A 21,862-nucleotide genomic window follows, 5' to 3' on the forward strand; every position below is an offset into this window, starting at 1 on the left:
GACCCTTCCTGGGGAGTCACGTGTTTCTCCTATTTTAACTGTAAATCCTTCTAGCTGTTATATTTATAACAAGAAACAGATATTCGGACAGAATATTTTCACGTTTATTCGAATATGATTGTGGAACACACCCAGCATCATAATAAATGAAGTAATATTGATGCCAATTTAAGCCTTTATGGGTGACCAGGACTCTGTGTTTATGAATGTGGAAGACACCCAGCATCCTGTGATGGCACTAATAACATCAAGAGATAATAAATAAGGTAATATTTAGGTCAATTTAACCCTTTACACGTGACCAGGACACTGTAATCAATTTTTGGCAAGGGAAATGATCATTTGTTGCCATTTTTGAGGTGTTTATGAATGTGAAAGACACCGGCATCCTGTGATGGCACTAATAACATCAAGAGATAATAAATAAAGTAATATTTAGGTAAATGTAACCCTTTACACGTGACCAGGACACTGTAATCAATTTTTGGCAAGGGAAATGATCATTTGTTGCCATTTTTGAAGTGTTTATGAATGTGAAAGACACCCAGCGTCCTGTGATGGCACTAATAACATCAAGAGATAATAAATAAAGTAATATTTAGGTAAATGTAACCCTTTACAGGTGACCAGGACACTGTAATCAATTTTTGGCAAGGGAAATTATCATCTTTTTTTTTTTGCCCTTTTTGGGGTGTTTTTGATGACACAGTAGGCAGTATGAGTACAGTAACGTCAACAGATAATACATAAAACCCTTATTTGGTCAATTTTAGCCTCCATGAAAATCTTAGCGATTCAATCACTTTTTGGCAAGTAAAATGCCATTTTAGTTGTCTACAATTAAATCATCAGTAAAGAATTTAAAGATATTTTGAGGCATTTCTTATAGGTAAACGGGAGGGTGTAGTCTATTTGGCACGTGACAATCTTAATTTTATGTGCTGAAGAGCTTTTATCTTGTTACTTTTAAATAGAGCAACGTAATGAATAGCAACCTACACAGTGTCATTGTAAAGCCAAAGCTTGATCATTTTAAATACTTTTTTCAAGTAAAAATGTGCCCCAAACTAGTTAACTGTGGCTCCATGTCAAGTGGACTAAAGAAAGGAAGGGGAAAAAATTAAATCGCTGGAGAATTGTTTATTTCCATTTATACAACGTTTACATTCAATACAGGGTGCCATTTTACATTGTTTATTTATTTTTTTAGTATCAAGGCTGTAACATAAAGAAAGCCAGTTCTTACCACAAAGTTTGTGGCACAAACCATCTTTCAATCGCAAATATTGCAAAAAGGATTAATATATCCTCATTGTGAACAATTAAGACAAATAGCAACACTTAAAAACACTTCCGAACTGGAAAAACTAATGTGGCAAGGTGCAGAAAGGAGTGCCCGGGCGGGATTCGACCCCCAGACTCCCGGGTTTGAGTCATACGCTCTAACCAGTCAGCCAAAGTAACATCTCCTTGGCCAAATAGCCAGGGCGCATAATCTATCGGGACATTGTGGATGCTCACACTGCCACATCTTCCTCCCCCTTTCCACAAGCACGTCCTCGTGCTCCCGCGCAGGGTGCCACAAACACTGCCACACTAATATCCGCGATAAACATCTGTTTAAGTACCGGAAGAGGTTATCTTTGCTTTCTGAATGTCCATATTGCTAGATATGCTGAGTTTTAGGGCGAAATCCTGGGGAATTTTGTCTAGAAATGCAATTGCCTAACCGTGCGCGATCCCGCGGTGGCTAATCATTTTTTGGCAGCGAGTCAATTTATGACACAAAACCGGCTCGGGTTTATCCTCCTCCTCCCTCTTTTCTTCTCCAACCTGTCGCTGGGCTGAGGCTCCATCACTTCCTAAATTGATTTTGCTTGAACCTTCACTACCTAACAACTGTGAGATTTTAACACATGTGCCAGCATCAGCCTGAAGGGCCAGTTTCTTTTTTAGTCGAATTTTCTCCGCTTCTCCTTTCCGTTTTTTGTTCTCCATTTTCGTCTGTCTGTTTACTGAGATTCACAAACAACTGGCGGGTGCATCAGACCTCTGGCTATTGGTCCAGCCCAGAGTGTATTATTACCAACTGGCCAATCCACCAACTTTTACGAGGCGTCGCGTGGGGCGGCGCGGGCAAGTTGTCCGCAACAACTAGAGGCCAGGAAAAAAAAAAAATGACACTGGCCCATAAATGATGAAAGGGTCGGCCCAGCGGGCAGTTGCCCGCTATGCCCTATGGTCAGTCCAGCACTGCAGGAAGGTAGAATCTATTGAGTTGTAAGTGATCTGAACGTTTCATGATGATAGCACTTTCCTAAGGGGGTCAAACCATGTCCCAAAGGTCACCGGGCCTGGTGTCACTTTAAAGAAGTAGTCCAGTTACACCTTTGTGGGTTTATAACTTGGCTTCTGAAATCCTAGAGAGGTCAGGTTTGATTTAGAGTACTCCAATTAACAGCCCCCATTACCCCAAAAAGGAATGGAGTCATTGGCACTTATGGTTTGTAAATGGCACCCAGAATTATGTTGCACAAAGCACAATTTCACATCATTCTGGGTCCATTTGTGTGAAAACAAGGTCCAATCAGGCTGAAATGTTACAGGAAGGTAAAATCTATTGAGTTGTATGTGATCTGAACGTTTCATGATGATCGCATATTCCTATAGGGGGTCAAACCATGTCCCAAAGGTCACCGGGCCTGGTGTCACTTTAAAGAAGAGGTCCAGTTACATCTTTGTGGGCTTATAACTTGGCTTCTGAATTTCCTAGAGAGGTCAGGTTTGTTTTAGTGTACTCCAATCAACAGCCCCTCCAACCACAAAAAGGAATGGAGTCATTAGCACTTATGGTTTGTAAATGGCACCCAGAATTATGTTGCACGAAGCACAATTTCACATCATTCTGGGTCCATTTGTGTGAAAACAAGGTCCAATCAGGCTGAAACGTTACAAGAAGGTAGAATCTATTGAGTTGTAAGTGATCTGAACGTTTCATGATGATAGCACATTCTTATAGGGGGTAAAACCATGTCCCAAAGGTCACCGGGCCTTTTGTCACGTTAAAGAAGTAGTCCAGTTACACCTTTGTGGGCTTATAACTTGGCTTCTGAATATCCTAGATAGGTCAGGTTTGTTTTAGTGTACTCCAATCAACAGCCCCTACAACAACAAAAAAGAATGGAGTCATTAGCACTTATGGTTTGTAAATGGCACCCAGAATTATGTTGCACGAAGCACAATTTCACATCATTCTGGGTCCATTTGTGTGAAAACAAGGTCCAATCAGGCTGAAACGTTACAAGAAGGGAGAATCTATTGAGTTGTAAGTGATCTGAACGTTTCGTGATGATCGCACATTCCTATAGAGGGTCAAACCATGTCCCAAAGGTCACCGGATCTTGTGTCAATTTAAAGAAGTAGTCCAGTTACACATTTGTGGGCTTATAACTTGGCTTCTGAATGTCCTAGAGAGATCAGGTTTGTTTTAGTGTACTCCAATCAACAGCCCCTCCAACCACAAAAAGAAATGGAGTCATTAGCACTTATGGTTTGTAAATGGCACCCAGAATTATGTTGCACGAAGCACAATTTCACATCATTCTGGGTCCATTTGTGTGAAAACAAGGTCCAATCAGGCTGAAACGTTACAGGAAGGTAAAATCTATTGAGTTGTAAGTGATCTGAACGTTTCATGATGATCGCACATTCCTATAGGGGGTCAAACCATGTCCCAAAGGTCACCGGGCCTGGTGTCACTTTAACGAAGTAGTCCAGTTACACCTTTGTGGGCTTATAACTTGGCTTCTGAATATCCTAGAGAGGTCAGGTTTGTTTTAGAGTACTCCAATTAACAGCCCCCATTACCCCAAAAAGGAATGGAGTCATTAGCACTTATGGTTTTTAAATGGCACCCAGAATTATGATGCACGAAGCACAATTTCACATCATTCTGGGTTCATTTGTGTGAAATCAAGGTCCAATCAGGCTGAAACGTTACAGGAAGGTAGAATCTATTGAGTTGTAAGTGATCTGAACGTTTCATGATGATCGCACATTCCTATAGGGGGTCAAACCATGTCCCAAAGGTCACCGGGCCTGGTGTCACTTTAACGAAGTAGTCCAGTTACACCTTTGTGGGCTTATAACTTGGCTTCTGAATATCCTAGAGAGGTCAGGTTTGTTTTAGAGTACTCCAATTAACAGCCCCCATTACCCCAAAAAGGAATGGAGTCATTAGCACTTATGGTTTTTAAATGGCACCCAGAATTATGATGCACGAAGCACAATTTCACATCATTCTGGGTTCATTTGTCTGAAAACAAGGTCCAATCAGGCTGAAACGTTACAGGAAGGTAGAATCTATTGAGTTGTAAGTGATCTGAACGTTTCATGATGATAGCACTTTCCTAAGGGGGTCAAACCATGTCCCAAAGGTCACCGGATCTGGTGTCAATTTAAAGAAGTAGTCCAGTTACACATTTGTGGGCTTATAACTTGGCTTCTGAATGTCCTAGAGAGATCAGGTTTGTTTTAGTGTACTCCAATCAACAGCCCCTACAACCACAAAAAGGAATGGAGTCATTAGCACTTATGGTTTTTAAATGGCACCCAGAATTATGTTGCACGAAGCACAATTTCACATCATTCTGGGTTCATTTGTGTGAAAACAAGGTCCAATCAGGCTGAAACGTTACAGGAAGGTAAAATCTATTGAGTTGTAAGTGATCTGAACATTTCATGATGATAGCACTTTCCTAAGGGGGTCAAACCATGTCCCAAAAGTCACCGGATCTGGTGTCAATTTAAAGAAGTAGTCCAGTTACACCTTTGTTGGCTTATAACTTGGCTTCTGATTCTCCTAGAGAGATCAGGTTTGTTTTAGTGTACTCCAATCAACAGCCCCTACAACCACAAAAAGGAATGGAGTCATTAGCACTTATGGTTTGGAAATGGCACCCAGAATTATGTTGCACGAAGCACAATTTCACATCATTCTGGGTCCATTTGTGTGAAAACAAGATCCAATCAGGCTGAAATGTTACAAGAAGGTAGAATCTATTGAGTTGTAAGTGATCTGAATGTTTCATGATGATCGCAAATTCCTATAGGGGGTCAAACCATGTCCCAAAGGTCACCGGGCCTGGTGTCACTTTAAAGAAGTAGTCCAGTTACACCTTTGTGGACTTATAACTTGGCTTCTGAATGTCCTAGAGAGGTCAGGTTTGTTTTAGTGTACTCCAATCAACAGCCCCTACAACCACAAAAAGGAATGGAGTCATTAGCACTTATGGTTTGTAAATGGCACCCAGAATTATGTTGCACAAAGCACCATTTCACATCATTCTGGGTTCATTTGTGTGAAAACAAGGTCCAATCAGGCTGAAACGTTACAGGAAGGTAGAATCTATTGAGTTGTAAGTGATCTGAACGTTTCATGATGATAGCACTTTCCTAAGGGGGTCAAACCATGTCCCAAAGGTCACCGGATCTGGTGTCAATTTAAAGAAGTAGTCCAGTTACACATTTGTGGGCTTATAACTTGGCTTCTGAATGTCCTAGAGAGATCAGGTTTGTTTTAGTGTACTCCAATCAACAGCCCCTACAACCACAAAAAGAAATGGAGTCATTAGCACTTATGGTTTTTAAATGGCACCCAGAATTATGTTGCACGAAGCACAATTTCACATCATTCTGGGTCCATTTGTGTGAAAACAAGGTCCAATCAGGCTGAAACGTTACAGGAAGGTAGAATCTATTGAGTTGTAAGTGATCTGAACGTTTCATGATGATCGCACATTCCTATAGGGGGTCAAACCATGTCCCAAAGGTCACCGGGCCTGGTTTCACTTTAACGAAGTAGTCCAGTTACACCTTTGTGGGCTTATAACTTGGCTTCTGAATATCCTAGAGAGGTCAGGTTTGTTTTAGAGTACTCCAATTAACAGCCCCCATTACCCCAAAAAGGAATGGAGTCATTAGCACTTATGGTTTTTAAATGGCACCCAGAATTATGATGCACGAAGCACAATTTCACATCATTCTGGGTTCATTTGTCTGAAAACAAGGTCCAATCAGGCTGAAACGTTACAGGAAGGTAGAATCTATTGAGTTGTAAGTGATCTGAACGTTTCATGATGATAGCACTTTCCTAAGGGGGTCAAACCATGTCCCAAAGGTCACCGGATCTGGTGTCAATTTAAAGAAGTAGTCCAGTTACACATTTGTGGGCTTATAACTTGGATCTGAATGTCCTAGAGGGATCAGGTTTGTTTTAGTGTACTCCAATCAACAGCCCCTACAACCACAAAAAGAAATGGAGTCATTAGCACTTATGGTTTGTAAATGGCACCCAGAATTATATTGCACGAAGCACAATTTCACATCATTCTGGGTCCATTTGTGTGAAAACAAGGTCCAATCAGGCTGAAACATTACAAGAAGGTAGAATCTATTGAGTTGTAAGTGATCTGAAGGTTTCATGATGATCGCACATTCCTAAATGGGGTAAAACTATGTCCCAAAGGTCACCGGGCCTGGTGTCAATTTAAAGAAGTAGTCCAGTTACACCTTTGTGGGCTTATAACTTGGCTTTTGAATATCCTAGAGAGGTCAGGTTTGTTTTAGAGTACTCCAATTAACAGCCCCTATTACCTCAAAAAGAAATGGAGTCATTAGCACTTATGGTTTTTAAATGGCACCCAGAATTATGTTGCACGAAGCACAATTTCACATCATTCTGGGTTCATTTGTGTGAAAACAAGGTCCAATCAGGCTGAAACGTTACAGGAAGGTAAAATCTATTGAGTTGTAAGTGATCTGAACGTTTCATGATGATAGCACTTTCCTAAGGGGGTCAAACCATGTCCCAAAAGTCACCGGATCTGGTGTCAATTTAAAGAAGTAGTCCAGTTACACCTTTGTTGGCTTATAACTTGGCTTCTGATTCTCCTAGAGAGATCAGGTTTGTTTTAGTGTACTCCAATCAACAGCCCCTACAACCACAAAAAGGAATGGAGTCATTAGCACTTATGGTTTGGAAATGGCACCCAGAATTATGTTGCACGAAGCACAATTTCACATCATTCTGGGTCCATTTGTGTGAAAACAAGATCCAATCAGGCTGAAACGTTACAAGAAGGTAGAATCTATTGAGTTGTAAGTGATCTGAATGTTTCATGATGATCGCAAATTCCTATAGGGGGTCAAACCATGTCCCAAAGGTCACCGGGCCTGGTGTCACTTTAAAGAAGTAGTCCAGTTACACCTTTGTGGACTTATAACTTGGCTTCTGAAGGTCCTAGAGAGGTCAGGTTTGTTTTAGTGTACTCCAATCAACAGCCCCTACAACCACAAAAAGGAATGGAGTCATTAGCACTTATGGTTTGTAAATGGCACCCAGAATTATGTTGCACAAAGCACCATTTCACATCATTCTGGGTTCATTTGTGTGAAAACAAGGTCCAATCAGGCTGAAACGTTACAGGAAGGTAGAATCTATTGAGTTGTAAGTGATCTGAACGTTTCATGATGATAGCACTTTCCTAAGGGGGTCAAACCATGTCCCAAAGGTCACCGGATCTGGTGTCAATTTAAAGAAGTAGTCCAGTTACACATTTGTGGGCTTATAATTTGGCTTCTGAATGTCCTAGAGAGATCAGGTTTGTTTTAGTGTACTCCAATCAACAGCCCCTACAACCACAAAAAGAAATGGAGTCATTAGCACTTATGGTTTTTAAATGGCACCCAGAATTATGTTGCACGAAGCACAATTTCACATCATTCTGGGTCCATTTGTGTGAAAACAAGGTCCAATCAGGCTGAAACGTTACAGGAAGGTAGAATCTATTGAGTTGTAAGTGATCTGAACGTTTCATGATGATAGCACTTTCCTAAGGGGGTCAAACCATGTCCCAAAGGTCACCGGATCTGGTGTCAATTTAAAGAAGTAGTCCAGTTACACCTTTGTGGGCTTATAACTTGGCTTCTGAATGTCCTAGAGAGATCAGGTTTGTTTTAGTGTACTCCAATCAACAGCCCCTACAACCACTAAAAGGAATGGAGTCATTAGCACTTATGGTTTGGAAATGGCACCCAGAATTATGTTGCACGAAGCACAATTTCACATCATTCTGGGTCCATTTGTGTGAAAACAAGGTCCAATCAGGCTGAAACGTTACAAGAAGGTAGAATCTATTGAGTTGTAAGTGATCTGAACGTTTCATGATGATCGCACATTCCTATATGGAGTCAAACCATGTCCCAAAGGTCACCGGGCATGGTGTCACTTTAACGAAGTAGTCCAGTTACACCTTTGTGGGCTTATAACTTGGCTTCTGAATATCCTAGAGAGGTCAGGTTTGTTTTAGAGTACTCCAATTAACAGCCCCCATTACCCCAAAAAGGAATGGAGTCATTAGCACTTATGGTTTTTAAATGGCACCCAGAATTATGATGCACGAAGCACAATTTCACATCATTCTGGGTTCATTTGTGTGAAATCAAGGTCCAATCAGGCTGAAACGTTACAGGAAGGTAGAATCTATTGAGTTGTAAGTGATCGGAACGTTTCATGATGATCGCACATTCCTATAGGGGGTCAAACCATGTCCCAAAGGTCACCGGGCCTGGTGTCACTTTAACGAAGTAGTCCAGTTACACCTTTGTGGGCTTATAACTTGGCTTCTGAATATCCTAGAGAGGTCAGGTTTGTTTTAGAGTACTCCAATTAACAGCCCCCATTACCCCAAAAAGGAATGGAGTCATTAGCACTTATGGTTTTTAAATGGCACCCAGAATTATGATGCATGAAGCACAATTTCACATCATTCTGGGTTCATTTGTCTGAAAACAAGGTCCAATCAGGCTGAAACGTTACAGGAAGGTAGAATCTATTGAGTTGTAAGTGATCTGAACGTTTCATGATGATAGCACTTTCCTAAGGGGGTCAAACCATGTCCCAAAGGTCACCGGATCTGGTGTCAATTTAAAGAAGTAGTCCAGTTACACATTTGTGGGCTTATAACTTGGCTTCTGAATGTCCTAGAGAGATCAGGTTTGTTTTAGTGTACTCCAATCAACAGCCCCTACAACCACAAAAAGAAATGGAGTCATTAGCACTTATGGTTTGTAAATGGCACCCAGAATTATATTGCACGAAGCACAATTTCACATCATTCTGGGTCCATTTGTGTGAAAACAAGGTCCAATCAGGCTGAAACATTACAAGAAGGTAGAATCTATTGAGTTGTAAGTGATCTGAAGGTTTCATGATGATCGCACATTCCTAAATGGGGTAAAACTATGTCCCAAAGGTCACCGGGCCTGGTGTCAATTTAAAGAAGTAGTCCAGTTACACCTTTGTGGGCTTATAACTTGGCTTTTGAATATCCTAGAGAGGTCAGGTTTGTTTTAGAGTACTCCAATTAACAGCCCCTATTACCTCAAAAAGGAATGGAGTCATTAGCACTTATGGTTTTTAAATGGCACCCAGAATTATGTTGCACGAAGCACAATTTCACATCATTCTGGGTTCATTTGTGTGAAAACAAGGTCCAATCAGGCTGAAACGTTACAGGAAGGTAAAATCTATTGAGTTGTAAGTGATCTGAACATTTCATGATGATAGCACTTTCCTAAGGGGGTCAAACCATGTCCCAAAAGTCACCGGATCTGGTGTCAATTTAAAGAAGTAGTCCAGTTACACCTTTGTTGGCTTATAACTTGGCTTCTGATTCTCCTAGAGAGATCAGGTTTGTTTTAGTGTACTCCAATCAACAGCCCCTACAACCACAAAAAGGAATGGAGTCATTAGCACTTATGGTTTGGAAATGGCACCCAGAATTATGTTGCACGAAGCACAATTTCACATCATTCTGGGTCCATTTGTGTGAAAACAAGATCCAATCAGGCTGAAACGTTACAAGAAGGTAGAATCTATTGAGTTGTAAGTGATCTGAATGTTTCATGATGATCGCAAATTCCTATAGGGGGGTCAAACCATGTCCCAAAGGTCACCGGGCCTGGTGTCACTTTAAAGAAGTAGTCCAGTTACACCTTTGTGGACTTACAACTTGGCTTCTGAATGTCCTAGAGAGGTCAGGTTTGTTTTAGTGTACTCCAATCAACAGCCCCTACAACCACAAAAAGGAATGGAGTCATTAGCACTTATGGTTTGTAAATGGCACCCAGAATTATGTTGCACAAAGCACCATTTCACATCATTCTGGGTTCATTTGTGTGAAAACAAGGTCCAATCAGGCTGAAACGTTACAGGAAGGTAGAATCTATTGAGTTGTAAGTGATCTGAACGTTTCATGATGATAGCACTTTCCTAAGGGGGTCAAACCATGTCCCAAAGGTCACCGGATCTGGTGTCAATTTAAAGAAGTAGTCCAGTTACACATTTGTGGGCTTATAACTTGGCTTCTGAATGTCCTAGAGAGATCAGGTTTAATTTAGTGTACTCCAATCAACAGCCCCTACAACCACAAAAAGAAATGGAGTCATTAGCACTTATGGTTTTTAAATGGCACCCAGAATTATGTTGCACGAAGCACAATTTCACATCATTCTGGGTCCATTTGTGTGAAAACAAGGTCCAATCAGGCTGAAACGTTACAGGAAGGTAGAATCTATTGAGTTGTAAGTGATCTGAACGTTTCATGATGATAGCACTTTCCTAAGGGGGTCAAACCATGTCCCAAAGGTCACTGGATCTGGTGTCAATTTAAAGAAGTAGTCCAGTTACACCTTTGTGGGCTTATAACTTGGCTTCTGAATGTCCTAGAGAGATCAGGTTTGTTTTAGTGTACTCCAATCAACAGCCCCTACAACCACTAAAAGGAATGGAGTCATTAGCACTTATGGTTTGGAAATGGCACCCAGAATTATGTTGCACGAAGCACAATTTCACATCATTCTGGGTCCATTTGTGTGAAAACAAGGTCCAATCAGGCTGAAACGTTACAAGAAGGTAGAATCTATTGAGTTGTAAGTGATCTGAACGTTTCATGATGATCCCACATTCCTATATGGAGTCAAACCATGTCCCAAAGGTCACCGGGCCTGGTGTCACTTTAAAGAAGTAGTCCAGTTACACCTTTGTGGGCTTATAACTTGGCTTCTGAATATCCTAGAGAGGTCAGGTTTGTTTTAATGTACTCCAATCAACAGCCCCTACAACCACAAAAAAGAATGGAGTCATTAACACTTATGGTTTGTAAATGGCACCCAGAATTATGTTGCACGAAGCACAATTTCACATCATTCTGGGTTCATTTGTGTGAAAACAAGGTCCAATCAGGCTGAACCTTTACAGGAAGGTAGAATCTATTGAGTTGTAAGTTATCTGAATGTTTCATGATGATAGCACTTTCCTAAGGGGGTCAAACCATGTCCCAAAGGTCACCGGATCTGGTGTCAATTTAAAGAAGTAGTCCAGTTACACATTTGTGGGCTTATAACTTGGCTTCTGAATGTCCTAGAGAGATCAGGTTTGTTTTAGTGTACTCCAATCAACAGCCCCTACAACCACAAAAAGAAATTGAGTCATTAGCACTTATGGTTTGTAAATGGCACCCAGAATTATGTTGCACGAAGCACAATTTCACATCATTCTGGGTCCATTTGTGTGAAAACAAGGTCCAATCAGGCTGAAACATTACAAGAAGGTAGAATCTATTGAGTTGTAAGTGATCTGAACGTTTCATGATGATCGCACATTCCTATATGGGGTAAAACCATGTCCAAAAGGTCACCGGGCATGGTGTCAATTTAAAGAAGTAGTCCAGTTACACCTTTGTGGGCTTATAACTTGGCTTTTGAATATCCTAGAGAGGTCAGGTTTGTTTTAGAGTACTCCAATTAACAGCCCCTATTACCTCAAAAAGGAATGGAGTCATTAGCACTTATGGTTTTTAAATGGCACCCAGAATTATGTTGCACGAAGCACAATTTCACATCATTCTGGGTTCATTTGTGTGAAAACAAGGTCCAATCAGGCTGAAACGTTACAGGAAGGTAGAATCTATTGAGTTGTAAGTGATCTGAACGTTTCATGATGATAGCACTTTCCTAAGGGGGTCAAACCATGTCCCAAAGGTCACCGGGCCTGGTGTCACTTTAAAGAAGTAGTCCAGTTACACCTTTGTGGGTTTATAACTTGGCTTCTGAATATCCTAGAGAGGTCAGGTTTGATTTAGAGTACTCCAATTAACAGCCCCCATTACCCCAAAAAGGAATGGAGTCATTGGCACTTATGGTTTGTAAATGGCACCCAGAATTATGTTGCACAAAGCACAATTTCACATCATTCTGGGTCCATTTGTGTGAAAACAAGGTCCAATCAGGCTGAAACGTTACAGGAAGGTAAAATCTATTGAGTTGTATGTGATCTGAACGTTTCATGATGATCGCATATTCCTATAGGGGGTCAAACCATGTCCCAAAGGTCACCGGGCCTGGTGTCACTTTAAAGAAGTAGTCCAGTTACATCTTTGTGGGCTTATAACTTGGCTTCTGAATTTTCTAGAGAGGTCAGGTTTGTTTTAGTGTACTCCAATCAACAGCCCCTACAACCACAAAAAGGAATGGAGTCATTAGCACTTATGGTTTGTAAATGGCACCCAGAATTATGTTGCACGAAGCACAATTTCACATCATTCTGGGTCCATTTGTGTGAAAACAAGGTCCAATCAGGCTGAAACGTTACAAGAAGGTAGAATCTATTGAGTTGTAAGTGATCTGAACGTTTCATGATGATAGCACATTCTTATAGGGGGTAAAACCATGTCCCAAAGGTCACCGGGCCTTTTGTCACTTTAAAGAAGTAGTCCAGTTACACCTTTGTGGGCTTATAACTTGGCTTTGAATATCCTAGAGAGGTCAGGTTTGTTTTAGTGTACTCCAATCAACAGCCCCTACAATAACAAAAAAGAATGGAGTCATTAGCACTTATGGTTTGTAAATGGCACCCAGAATTATGTTGCACGAAGCACAATTTCACATCATTCTGGGTCCATTTGTGTGAAAACAAGGTCCAATCAGGCTGAAACGTTACAAGAAGGGAGAATCTATTGAGTTGTAAGTGATCTGAACATTTCGTGATGATCGCACATTCCTATAGAGGGTCAAACCATGTCCCAAAGGTCACCGGATCTGGTGTCAATTTAAAGAAGTAGTCCAGTTACACATTTGTGGGCTTATAACTTGGCTTCTGAATGTCCTAGAGAGATCAGGTTTGTTTTAGTGTACTCCAATCAACAGCCCCTACAACCACAAAAAGAAATGGAGTCATTAGCACTTATGGTTTGTAAATGGCACCCAGAATTATGTTGCACGAAGCACAATTTCACATCATTCTGGGTCCATTTGTGTGAAAACAAGGTCCAATCAGGCTGAAACGTTACAGGAAGGTAAAATCTATTGAGTTGTAAGTGATCTGAACGTTTCATGATGATCACACATTCCTATAGGGGGTCAAACCATGTCCCAAAGGTCACCGGGCCTGGTGTCACTTTAACGAAGTAGTCCAGTTACACCTTTGTGGGCTTATAACTTGGCTTCTGAATATCCTAGAGAGGTCAGGTTTGTTTTAGAGTACTCCAATTAACAGCCCCCATTACCCCAAAAAGGAATGGAGTCATTAGCACTTATGGTTTTTAAATGGCACCCAGAATTATGATGCACGAAGCACAATTTCACATCATTCTGGGTTCATTTGTGTGATTTCAAGGTCCAATCAGGCTGAAACGTTACAGGAAGGTAGAATCTATTGAGTTGTAAGTGATCTGAACGTTTCATGATGATCGCACATTCCTATAGGGGGTCAAACCATGTCCCAAAGGTCACCGGGCCTGGTGTCACTTTAACGAAGTAGTCCAGTTACACCTTTGTGGGCTTATAACTTGGCTTCTGAATATCCTAGAGAGGTCAGGTTTGTTTTAGAGTACTCCAATTAACAGCCCCCATTACCCCAAAAAGGAATGGAGTCATTAGCACTTATGGTTTTTAAATGGCACCCAGAATTATGATGCACGAAGCACAATTTCACATCATTCTGGGTTCATTTGTCTGAAAACAAGGTCCAATCAGGCTGAAACGTTACAGGAAGGTAGAATCTATTGAGTTGTAAGTGATCTGAACGTTTCATGATGATAGCACTTTCCTAAGGGGGTCAAACCATGTCCCGAAGGTCACCGGATCTGGTGTCAATTTAAAGAAGTAGTCCAGTTACACATATGTGGGCTTATAACTTGGCTTCTGAATGTCCTAGAGAGATCAGGTTTGTTTTAGTGTACTCCAATCAACAGCCCCTACAACCACAAAAAGAAATGGAGTCATTAGCACTTATGGTTTGTAAATGGCACCCAGAATTATATTGCACGAAGCACAATTTCACATCATTCTGGGTCCATTTGTGTGAAAACAAGGTCCAATCAGGCTGAAACATTACAGGAAGGTAGAATCTATTGAGTTGTAAGTGATCTGAAGGTTTCATGATGATCGCACATTCCTAAATGGGGTAAAACCATGTCCCAAAGGTCACCGGGCCTGGTGTCAATTTAAAGAAGTAGTCCAGTTACACCTTTGTGGGCTTATAACTTGGCTTTTGAATATCCTAGAGAGGTCAGGTTTGTTTTAGAGTACTCCAATTAACAGCCCCTATTACCTCAAAAAGGAATGGAGTCATTAGCACTTATGGTTTTTAAATGGCACCCAGAATTATGTTGCACGAAGCACAATTTCACATCATTCTGGGTTCATTTGTGTGAAAACAAGGTCCAATCAGGCTGAAACGTTACAGGAAGGTAAAATCTATTGAGTTGTAAGTGATCTGAACGTTTCATGATGATAGCACTTTCGTAAGGGGGTCAAACCATGTCCCAAAAGTCACCGGATCTGGTGTCAATTTAAAGAAGTAGTCCAGTTACACCTTTGTTGGCTATAACTTGGCTTCTGATTCTCCTAGAGAGATCAGGTTTGTTTTAGTGTACTCCAATCAACAGCCCCTACAACCACAAAAAGGAATGGAGTCATTATCACTTATGGTTTGGAAATGGCACCCAGAATTATGTTGCACGAAGCACAATTTCACATCATTCTGGGTCCATTTGTGTGAAAACAAGATCCAATCAGGCTGAAACGTTACAAGAAGGTAGAATCTATTGAGTTGTAAGTGATCTGAATGTTTCATGATGATCGCACATTCCTATAGGGGGTCAAACCATGTCCCAAAGGTCACCGGGCCTGGTGTCACTTTAAAGAAGTAGTCCAGTTACACCTTTGTGGACTTATAACTTGGCTTCTGAATGTCCTAGAGAGGTTAGGTTTGTTTTAGTGTACTCCAATCAACAGCCCCTACAACCACAAAAAGGAATGGAGTCATTAGCACTTATGGTTTGTAAATGGCACCCAGAATTATGTTGCACAAAGCACCATTTCACATCATTCTGGGTTCATTTGTGTGAAAACAAGGTCCAATCAGGCTGAAACGTTACAGGAAGGTAGAATCTATTGAGTTGTAAGTGATCTGAACGTTTCATGATGATAGCACTTTCCTAAGGGGGTCAAACCATGTCCCAAAGGTCACCGGATCTGGTGTCAATTTAAAGAAGTAGTCCAGTTACACATTTGTGGGCTTATAACTTGGCTTCTGAATGTCCTAGAGAGATCAGGTTTGTTTTAGTGTACTCCAATCAACAGCCCCTACAACCACAAAAAGAAATGGAGTCATTAGCACTTATGGTTTTTAAATGGCACCCAGAATTATGTTGCACGAAGCACAATTTCACATCATTCTGGGTCCATTTGTGTGAAAACAAGGTCCAATCAGGCTGAAACGTTACAGGAAGGTAGAATCTATTGAGTTGTAAGTGATCTGAACGTTTCATGATGATAGCACTTTCCTAAGGGGGTCAAACCATGTCCCAAAGGTCACCGGATCTGGTGTCAATTTAAAGAAGTAGTCCAGTTACACATTTGTGGGCTTATAACTTGGCTTCTGAATGTCCTAGAGAGATCAGGTTTGTTTTAGTGTACTCCAATCAACAGCCCCTACAACCACTAAAAGGAATGGAGTCATTAGCACTTATGGTTTGGAAATGGCACCCATAATTATGTTGCACGAAGCACAATTTCACATCATTCTGGGTCCATTTGTGTGAAAACAAGGTCCAATCAGGCTGAAACGTTACAAGAAGGTAGAATCTATTGAGTTGTAAGTGATCTGAACGTTTCATGATGATCGCACATTCCTATATGGAGTCAAACCATGTCCCAAAGGTCACCGGGCCTGGTGTCACTTTAAAGAAGTAGTCCAGTTACACCTTTGTGGGCTTATAACTTGGCTTCTGAATATCCTAGAGAGGTCAGGTTTGTTTTACTGTACTCCAATCAACAGCCCCTACAACCACAAAAAAGAATGGAGTCATTAACACTTATGGTTTGTAAATGGCACCCAGAATTATGTTGCACGAAGCACAATTTCACATCATTCTGGGTTCATTTGTGTGAAAACAAGGTCAATTCAGGCTGAACCTTTACAGGAAGGTAGAATCTATTGAGTTGTAAGTGATCTGAACGTTTCATGATGATAGCACTTTCCTAAGGGGGTCAAACCATGTCCCAAAGGTCACCGGATCTGGTGTCAATTTAAAGAAGTAGTCCAGTTACACATTTGTGGGCTTATAACTTGGCTTCTGAATGTCCTAGAGAGATCAGGTTTGTTTTAGTGTACTCCAATCAACAGCCCCTACAACCACAAAAAGAAATTGAGTCATTAGCACTTATGGTTTTGAAATGGCACCCAGAATTATGTTGCACAAAGCACAATTTCACATCATTCTGGGTCCATTTGTGTGAAAACAAGGTCCAATCAGGCTGAACCTTTACAGGAAGGTAGAATCTATTGAGTTGTAAGTGATCTGAACGTTTCATGATGATAGCACTTTCCTAAGGGGGTCAAACCATGTCCCAAAGGTCACCGGATCTGGTGTCAATTTAAAGAAGTAGTCCAGTTACACATTTGTGGGCTTATAACTTGGCTTCTGAATGTCCTAGAGAGATCAGGTTTGTTTTAGTGTACTCCAATCAACAGCCCCTACAACCACAAAAAGAAATTGAGTCATTAGCACTTATGGTTTTTAAATGGCACCCAGAATTATGTTGCACAAAGCACAATTTCACATCATTCTGGGTCCATTTGTGTGAAAACAAGGTCCAATCAGGCTGAAACGTTACAGGAAGGTAGAATCTATTGAGTTGTAAGTGATCTGAACGTTTCATGATGATCGCACATTCCTATAGGGGGTCAAACCATGTCCCAAAGGTCACCGGGCCTGGTGTCACTTTAAAGAAGTAGTCCAGTTACATCTTTGTGGGCTTATAACTTGGCTTCTGAATTTTCTAGAGAGGTCAGGTTTGTTTTAGTGTACTCCAATCAACAGCCCCTACAACCACAAAAAGGAATGGAGTCATTAGCACTTATGGTTTGTAAATGGCACCCAGAATTATGTTGCACGAAGCACAATTTCACATCATTCTGGGTCCATTTGTGTGAAAACAAGGTCCAATCAGGCTGAAACGTTACAAGAAGGTAGAATCTATTGAGTTGTAAGTGATCTGAACGTTTCATGATGATAGCACATTCTTATAGGGGGTAAAACCATGTCCCAAAGGTCACCGGGCCTTTTGTCACTTTAAAGAAGTAGTCCAGTTACACCTTTGTGGGCTTATAACTTGGCTTCTGAATGTCCTAGAGAGATCAGGTTTGTTTAAGTGTACTCCAATCAACAGCCCCTACAACCACAAAAAGGAATGGAGTCATTAGCACTTATGGTTTGTAAATGGCACCCAGAATTATGTTGCACGAAGCACAATTTCACATCATTCTGGGTCCATTTGTGTGAAAACAAGGTCCAATCAGGCTGAAACGTTACAAGAAGGGAGAATCTATTGAGTTGTAAGTGATCTGAACATTTCTTGATGATCGCACATTCCTATAGAGGGTCAAACCATGTCCCAAAGGTCACCGGATCTGGTGTCAATTTAAAGAAGTAGTCCAGTTACACATTTGTGGGCTTATAACTTGGCTTCTGAATGTCCTAGAGAGATCAGGTTTGTTTTAGTGTACTCCAATCAACAGCCCCTACAACCACAAAAAGAAATGGAGTCATTAGCACTTATGGTTTGTAAATGGCACCCAGAATTATGTTGCACGAAGCACAATTTCACATCATTCTGGGTCCATTTGTGTGAAAACAAGGTCCAATCAGGCTGAAACATTACAGGAAGGTAAAATCTATTGAGTTGTAAGTGATCTGAACGTTTCATGATGATCGCACATTCCTATAGGGGGTCAAACCATGTCCCAAAGGTCACCGGGCCTGGTGTCACTTTAACGAAGTAGTCCAGTTACACCTTTGTGGGCTTATAACTTGGCTTCTGAATATCCTAGAGAGGTCAGGTTTGTTTTAGAGTACTCCAATTAACAGCCCCCATTACCCCAAAAAGGAATGGAGTCATTAGCACTTATGGTTTTTAAATGGCACCCAGAATTATGATGCACGAAGCACAATTTCACATCATTCTGGGTTCATTTGTGTGAATTCAAGGTCCAATCAGGCTGAAACGTTACAGGAAGGTAGAATCTATTGAGTTGTAAGTGATCTGAACGTTTCATGATGATCGCACATTCCTATAGGGGGTCAAACCATGTCCCAAAGGTCACCGGGCCTGGTGTCACTTTAACGAAGTAGTCCAGTTACACCTTTGTGGGCTTATAACTTGGCTTCTGAATATCCTAGAGAGGTCAGGTTTGTTTTAGAGTACTCCAATTAACAGCCCCCATTACCCCAAAAAGGAATGGAGTCATTAGCACTTATGGTTTTTAAATGGCACCCAGAATTATGATGCACGAAGCACAATTTCACATCATTCTGGGTTCATTTGTCTGAAAACAAGGTCCAGTCAGGCTGAAACGTTACAGGAAGGTAGAATCTATTGAGTTGTAAGTGATCTGAACGTTTCATGATGATAGCACTTTCCTAAGGGGGTCAAACCATGTCCCAAAGGTCACCGGATCTGGTGTCAATTTAAAGAAGTAGTCCAGTTACACATTTGTGGGCTTATAACTTGGCTTCTGAATGTCCTAGAGAGATCAGGTTTGTTTTAGTGTACTCCAATCAACAGCCCCTACAACCTCAAAAAGGAATGGAGTCATTAGCACTTATGGTTTTTAAATGGCACCCAGAATTATATTGCACGAAGCACAATTTCACATCATTCTGGGTCCATTTGTGTGAAAACAAGGTCCAATCAGGCTGAAACATTACAAGAAGGTAGCATCTATTGAGTTGTAAGTGATCTGAAGGTTTCATGATGATCGCACATTCCTAAGTGGGGTAAAACCATGTCCCAAAGGTCACCGGATCTGGTGTCAATTTAAAGAAGTAGTCCAGTTACACATTTGTGGGCTTATAACTTGGCTTCTGAATGTCCTAGAGAGATCAGGTTTGTTTTAGTGTACTCCAATCAACAGCCCCTACAACCTCAAAAAGGAATGGAGTCATTAGCACTTATGGTTTTTAAATGGCACCCAGAATTATATTGCACGAAGCACAATTTCACATCATTCTGGGTCCATTTGTGTGAAAACAAGGTCCAATCAGGCTGAAACATTACAAGAAGGTAGCATCTATTGAGTTGTAAGTGATCTGAAGGTTTCATGATGATCGCACATTCCTAAGTGGGGTAAAACCATGTCCCAAAGGTCACCGGGCCTGGTGTCAATTTAAAGAAGTAGTCCAGTTACACCTTTGTGGGCTTATAACTTGGCTTTTGAATATCCTAGAGAGGTCAGGTTTGTTTTAGAGTACTCCAATTAACAGCCCCTATTACCTCAAAAAGGAATGGAGTCATTAGCACTTATGGTTTTTAAATGGCACCCAGAATTATGTTGCAAGAAGCACAATTTCACATCATTCTGGGTTCATTTGTGTGAAAACAAGGTCCAATCAGGCTGAAACGTTACAGGAAGGTAAAATCTATTGAGTTGTAAGTGATCTGAACGTTTCATGATGATAGCACTTTCCTAAGGGGGTCAAACCATGTCCCAAAAGTCACCGGATCTGGTGTCAATTTAAAGAAGTAGTCCAGTTACACCTTTGTTGGCTTATAACTTGGCTGCTGATTCTCCTAGAGAGATCAGGTTTGTTTTAGTGTACTCCAATCAACAGCCCCTACAACCACAAAAAGGAATGGAGTCATTAGCACTTATGGTTTGGAAATGGCACCCAGAATTATGTTGCACGAAGCACAATTTCACATATTTCTGGGTCCATTTGAGTGAAAACAAGGTCCAATCAGGCTGAAACGTTACAAGAAGGTAGAATCTATTGAGTTGTAAGTGATCTGAATGTTTCATGATGATCGCACATTCCTATAGGGGGTCAAACCATGTCCCAAAGGTCACCGGGCCTGGTGTCACTTTAAAGAAGTAGTCCAGTTACACCTTTGTGGACTTATAACTTGGCTTCTGAATGTCCTAGAGAGGTCAGGTTTGTTTTAGTGTACTCCAATCAACAGCCCCTACAACCACAAAAAGGAATGGAGTCATTAGCACTTATGGTTTGTAAATGGCACCCAGAATTATGTTGCACAAAACACCATTTCACATCATTCTGGGTTCATTTGTGTGAAAACAAGGTCCAATCAGGCTGAAACGTTACAGGAAGGTAGAATCTATTGAGTTGTAAGTGATCTGAACGTTTCATGATGATAGCACTTTCCTAAGGGGGTCAAACCATGTCCCAAAGGTCACCGGATCTGGTGTCAATTTAAAGAAGTAGTCCAGTTACACATTTGTGGCCTTATAACTTGGCTTCTGAATGTCCTAGAGAGATCAGGTTTGTTTTAGTGTACTCCAATCAACAGCCCCTACAACCACAAAAAGAAATGGAGTCATTTGCACTTATGGTTTGTAAATGGCACCCAGAATTATGTTGCACGAAGCACAATTTCACATCATTCTGGGTCCATTTGTGTGAAAACAAGGTCCAATCAGGCTGAAACGTTACAAGAAGGTAGAATCTATTGAGTTGTAAGTGACCTGAACGTTTCATGATGATCGCACATTCCTATAGGGGGTCAAACCATGTCCCAAAGGTCACCGGGCCTGGTGTCACTTTAACGAAGTAGTCCAGTTACACCTTTGTGGGCTTATAACTTGGCTTCTGAATATCCTAGAGAGGTCAGGTTTGTTTTAGAGTACTCCAATTAACAGCCCCCATTACCCCAAAAAGGAATGGAGTCATTAGCACTTATGGTTTTTAAATGGCACCCAGAATTATGATGCACGAAGCACAATTTCACATCATTCTGGGTTCATTTGTGTGAAAACAAGGTCCAATCAGGCTGAAACGTTACAGGAAGGTAGAATCTATTGAGTTGTAAGTGATCTGAACGTTTCATGATGATAGCACTTTCCTAAGGGGGGTCAAACCATGTCCCAAAGGTCACCGGATCTGGTGTCAATTTAAAGAAGTAGTCCAGTTACACATTTGTGGGCTTATCACTTGGCTTCTGAATGTCCTAAAGAGATCAGGTTTGTTTTTGTGTACTCCAATCAACAGCCCCTACAACCACAAAAAGAAATGGAGTCATTAGCACTTATGGTTTGTAAATGGCAGCCAGAATTATGTTGCACGAAGCACAATTTCACATCATTCTGGGTCCATTTGTGTGAAAACAAGGTCCAATCAGGCTGAAACATTACAAGAAGGTAGAATCTATTGAGTTGTAAGTGATCTGAACGTTTCATGATGATCGCACATTCCTATATGGGGTCAAACCATGTCCCAAA

Source organism: Nothobranchius furzeri, chromosome 5 (genome assembly GCF_043380555.1).
Source record: "Nothobranchius furzeri strain GRZ-AD chromosome 5, NfurGRZ-RIMD1, whole genome shotgun sequence".
Classification (NCBI taxonomy): Eukaryota; Metazoa; Chordata; class Actinopteri; order Cyprinodontiformes; family Nothobranchiidae; genus Nothobranchius; species Nothobranchius furzeri.